The sequence below is a fragment of the Nicotiana attenuata genome, chromosome 5, assembly GCF_001879085.1.
Source record: "Nicotiana attenuata strain UT chromosome 5, NIATTr2, whole genome shotgun sequence".
NCBI classification, from domain to species: Eukaryota; Viridiplantae; Streptophyta; class Magnoliopsida; order Solanales; family Solanaceae; genus Nicotiana; species Nicotiana attenuata.
In genome coordinates this window covers 10,474,228-10,480,038 of record NC_031993.1, presented here as the reverse complement: position 1 = coordinate 10,480,038, position 5,811 = coordinate 10,474,228, and positions in this window count along the sequence as shown.

Below are 5,811 nucleotides of genomic sequence, written 5' to 3'. Positions count from 1 at the left end.
TTGCAGTTTTGGATGAAGCGTTCGGTTGGTGTTCTAGGGAAACATGATAAAATGGGAAGAAAGGAGCAGGCCATCTACTATCTCAGTAAGGGTTTACCCCGTACGAGGCCCGGTATTCCTTATTAGAACGCACTTGTTGTGCTCTAACTTGGGTAGCTCAGAAATTGAGGCATTATTTCTGTGCCTACACTACCTATCTCATATCCAGGATGGACCCGTTGAAGTATATCTTTCAGAAACCCATGCCCACTGGCAAGCTCGCCAAGTGGCAAATCTTGTTGAGTGAGTTCGACATTGTTTACGTGACTTAGAAAGTAGTTAAGGGCCAGGCCATAGCAGATCACCTCACCGAGAACCCTATCGGCGGAGAATACGAACCCCTGAAAACGTATTTTCCTGATGAAGAAGTGTCCTTTGTAAGAAAAGATATTGCAGAATCCTACGAGGGTTGGAGGTTGTTTTTCGACGGGGCCGCCAATTTTAAAGGAGTTGGCATAAGGGCAGTCCTAGTATCAGAAACCGGCCAGCATTACCCGGTATCCGCCAAACTCAGGTTCCCTTGCACAAATAATATGGCCGAATACGAAGCTTGCATCCTGGGACTCAAGATGACCATTGACATGAACATTCAAGAGTTACTAGTGATCGGGGACTCAGACCTGCTCATACATCAAGTCCGAGAAGAATGGGCCACCAAAAACTCTAAGATACTTCCCTATTTGCACCATATACAGGAGTTAAGGAAAAGATTCACAAAGACCGAATTTCAGCATGTCCCCAGGGTTCAGAATGAGTTCGCTGACGCACTAGCTACCCTATCATCCATGATCCAACATCCAGACACAAATTTCATTGATCCCATCCCAGTAAGGATTTATGATCAGCCAGCTTATTGTGCCAACGTTGAGGAAGAAGCGGACGGAAAGCCATGGTTCCACGACATCAAAAGGTACTTAACAACAGGGGAGTATCCAGAACTCGCCAACGCCACTCAGAAGCGCACACTTCGGAGATTATCCAACAACTTCTTTCACAGCGGAGGAATCTTGTACAGGAGGACTCCTGATTTAGGTTTGCTAAGGTGTGTCGAAGCAAAGGAAGCATCCAGACTATTAGATGAAGTGCACGCAGGGACATGCGGACCACACATGAATGGTTTTGTCTTAGCAAAGAAGATACTCCGAGCATGGTATATTTGGATGACTATGGAAACAGACTATATCCAATATGTTCGCAAATGCCATCGCTGTCAGATACATGCAGACATGATAAAGGTGCCTCCAAACGAGCTTACTGTGACTAGCTCACCGTGGCCATTTGCCGCCTGGGGAATGGATGTTATCGAACCTATCGAGCCTGCCGCATCAAACGGGCACAGATTTATCCTGGTGGCGATTGATTACTTTACTAAATGGGTTGAAGCAGCATCATACAAGGCAGTGACTAAGAAAGTTGGGGCAGATTTCGTCCGTGATCGTATTGTTTGGCGATTCGGGATTCCAGAATCAATCATCACTGATAATTGTTCCAATCTCAACAGGGACTTAATGAAAGCAATGTGTGAGGCATTCAAGATTAAACACAAGAATTCTACAGCTTACAGACCTCAGATGAATGGAGCCGTAGAAGCAGCCAATAAAAACACCAAAAAGATACTAAGGAAGATGGTCGAAAGTCACAAACAGTGGCATGGGAAGTTATCATTTGCCTTACTAGGATACCGCACCACAGTCTGCACATCGACCGGAGCAACTCCCTACATGCTGGTTTATGGTACAGAGGCGGTCATCCCCGCCAAGGTAGAAATTCCCTCCCTGAGGATCATACAAGAAGCAGAGTTGGACGACGCAGAATGGGTAAAAGGTCGCTACGAGCAGCTAGCCCTTATAGATGGGAAAAAAATGAATGCAGTTTGCCACGGTCAGTTGTACCAGAACAGAATGTCCAGAGCCTTCAACAAAAGAGTTAAGCCAAGGAAGTTTACACCGGGGCAGCTGGTGTTGAAGAAGATATTCCCACATCAAGATGAAGCCAAGGGGAAATTCTCTCCCAACTGGCAGGGTCCGTATATGGTTCACCGGGTTCTAACTGGAAGAGCCCTTATTCTTGCAGAAATGGATGGAGAAGTCTGGCCAAAGCCAATCAACTCAGATGCAGTGAAACGATATTATGTGTAATCACCTATGATTTCTCTATGATGTAATTTGAACTACGCCTGACCTGATTCCCGTTTAAGAGGGGATACGTAGGCAGCCCTATGGGTTCGGTCACAATTTAATAAAAATTTCATTTTCCCCTACTATTGGAACTGGGGCAGAATTTTGAGGAGGGCCCTCAAAATTCCGAAGTTAGTATTCAGCCACTCATCGCCAGGGATGCCACCTCAGTAAACTGGGACAGAATTTTGAGGAGGACCCTCAAAATTCCGAAGTTGATTCTTCAGTCATTCAGCGCAGCCGTCAGAAGTGCCAACCTAGTAAACTGGGGCAGAATTTTGAGGAGGACCCTCAAAATTCCGGAGCAAGAAAGGTTGCAATGTTTTGAACCACGTTGCAGTCGTTGGTTCATCTAAACAAAACCGTTTTCTACTTACGTTATATTTACTAAATCATGCATAATTATTGTTCGAATTGCTGCTGTTTAGCAACGCTACCCCAATGATACGCAACGCCGGAAGCCAGGGGAAGACGAACTAACCTTTCCCCCTTACAAAACTCACGATTTCTCTTTGGATGCAGGCACTCGTCAGGTATATTTACATACGCATATTCCTCAAAGACGCAACTTCTCATAATCATCACTCGTCCGTAATTATTATCCACACACAACCTCCTTGACAGTCACGGCATCGTGATCAACAATCAGCTAAGAAATCTCACTACTATCCGTCCTTTTATTTTCTTGCATTGCATAAGGCTACCTTTCTGCCTTCCGAGACTAAGCGTTGTCTCCATCTGCATTCCTATATTGCATAAGGCTACCTTTCTGCCTTTCGAGACTAAGCGTTGTCTCCATCTGCATTCCTGCATTGCATAAGGCTACCTTTCTGCCTTCCGAGACTAAGCGTTGTCTCCATCTGCATTTCCTGCATTGCATAAGGCTACCTTTCTGCCTTCCGAGACTAAGCGTTGTCTCCATCTGCATTTCCTGCATTGCATAAGGCTACCTTTCTGCCTTCCAAGACTAAGCGTTGTCTCCATCCTGCATTCCCTGCATTGCATAAGGCTACCTTTGTGCCTTCCGAGGTTAAGCTCTACCTCCACCTGCATGGCTGAAATACCGCCACTTTATCTTTCTTGCATGGCTGAAATATCGCCACCTCACGTCTTGCAATCGGCTGAAATATCGCCAAACTTTACTTAAATTTTTGTCGGCTGAAATATCACCATTTTACTTTTTGCATCGGCTGAAATATCGCCATTTTATTTCATATCGGCTGAAATATCGCCAAACTTTATTTCAATCTTCCGTCGGCTGGAACATCGCCAATTTTATGTTCACATCGGCTGAAAAATCGCCTGTTTTGTTTAAATCTTCTGTCGGCTGAAACATCGCCATTTACGTCTTTGCATCGGCTGAAATACCGCCAAACCTTGCATTTCATGGGCTGGAATATCGCCAAATTGTCCAAAGGTGTCATGGTTCGGAGGCACCATCATCATGGCCCGAGAACGTCATTTCATAGCCTGCGAATCCTTTAATTTTGCGCTTCATGGCCCAGGACATCATGGTCCGAGGACGTCATCCTAACCGTCCGAGGACAGCATTCATGGTCCAACGGGAACTTGCATCATGTTTTAGTTTATGCACAATATACGCCTATATTGCTCACTTGCAGGTACACCGGCTAACAATGGTCGTCTCAGTAGGAGCGGTCCCGCTCCGGTTCTCGCAGCTCATCAGCTTCCCAAATACCTCTTGCCTCTCCAAAAGCATCGCGTCCGTCCTTTCGAATCTCCATCGCATGTTCCGTCAATGGTTCCTGAACTACATACGGCCTGATTCCTGTAAAACCAGGGATATGTAGGCAGCTCAGAAGCCAGAGCTCGGTCAAATTCTTTGAAAATCGCCACTTCCGATCAAAATTGGCCATCATATCTTTACCCAATAACTCTTTCATCCTTCCCGGGTAAAGAGGGGCAGCTGTTGATACCCAATTTTTCCCTAAGTATTTTTATATACTCAAAATAGCATATACATGCATATATAAGCATTCCCAAGAGTTTGGTATTTTTCCTTATTTTAAATCAATTTATTGTCTATTTTAACAGTACAAAATCCAATAATTATTCCCAAAATTATCATTTTTGTGATTAACTTATTTTATTCTCATATTTACACCAAATATAATTAAGGTAATTTTTTGTATATTTTTTACAAATTTGTTTGGTATTTTTAAAGCTAATTGCATATAAAGGCAATTATAGCCTATTTTACGATTAATAGTGTTTTATAATTGTAAAATTAGTTCTAATATTTTTAAATTAATACATACGTACTATTAATTGGTTCACCATCTTCAATTTTCTTTTAAAATCATTTTCACTATTTTTATAAAATAACAGGGGAAAAACTAGCTATTTCAATTTTGGCCACATTTCATTTCAATTATAGCCTCAATTTCATTTTAATCTTAAACCCAATTGGCCCCAATCCTAGTGCCCAATTGGGCCAGCCCAATTCCAATTTAACCCAACCCTTGACCCATTAAACTGAACCCGCCCGGGATCCCTTTAAATCCAGGCCGTTGATCATTTTGATCAACGGCAACAAATAACCCTTTCCTTTTTAATTCCAAACGACCTAACCCTAACCCTCATTTCTCTCAGACAGCCGCCCCCAAACTCTCTCCTTCTCTCAAACTCTCCCTAGCACTCGAAACCCTAATCGCCTCCGCCATCTTCTCCGAGCAATCTCATCGGAGTCCATGGCTTCTCCGGCCATGGACATCCTGTGCTTACCTTCCTTTCCCCCAAACCGTGGTTGTTCGAGATTTCGAGGCCTGACCTCGATAAAGTCCGTTCAGATCCGTTGTAGATCTGTGGTTCTATGGCTTCTCCGGCCATGTCCCGGTGTGTTCGAGCTTTAAGAGCCTAGCTATGGCTCAGATCTGTTCGAGACCAGACCCTTTCCACGCCTTCTCATTTCTAGGGTTTCTCAGAAACCCTAAACTATTCGAGGTTCTTTCTTTGTTTATTTGCCTAGATCTGTGTTGAACCTATGCTATATTTGACGTTTTGAGTGTTTTCCCCAAATTTCCTTTTCAAAATCGTTGGTTTTTCAAAATTAGGGTTTCTGAAAGTCTTTCGATTCTTGTTGTTCTTTTCTTTTAGATGTTTGTCTGTATTATGCTCGTATGTTTTCCTCCTCTATTACGCATGTATTGTCTTTCTACTTTTATATGTATGCTCACATGATTAGTCTGTTTTTCTCACTCTTCTACCATGCATATTTACTACTGAGTTTCTTGATGTTTTGCTTTCCTGACTATGTTCGTGTTCTTGTTAAGCTTGTTNTTCTTAAGCAATGACAATCTGTTAACTGGTCTCTAATGTCTTAATGTTTTCAGCCTCAATCTTTTGACAAAACTCTTTTGAATCAGTATACATTTGGGTTCTTCAAATCAACACCTCTTCTGAAATGGTTTCTTTCTAAAATTCTACCTAAACATTTTCCAACTAAGTTTTGGTCTTCCTGAAATTGTCTTTAAAACAGTTCTGCAGTTTACTCTTTCCTTAATTATTTCTGACTCTGGAACTCCTTTTATGGTTTATACTCATGATTCTCTTAAAACTTATTTCTAAACTGACT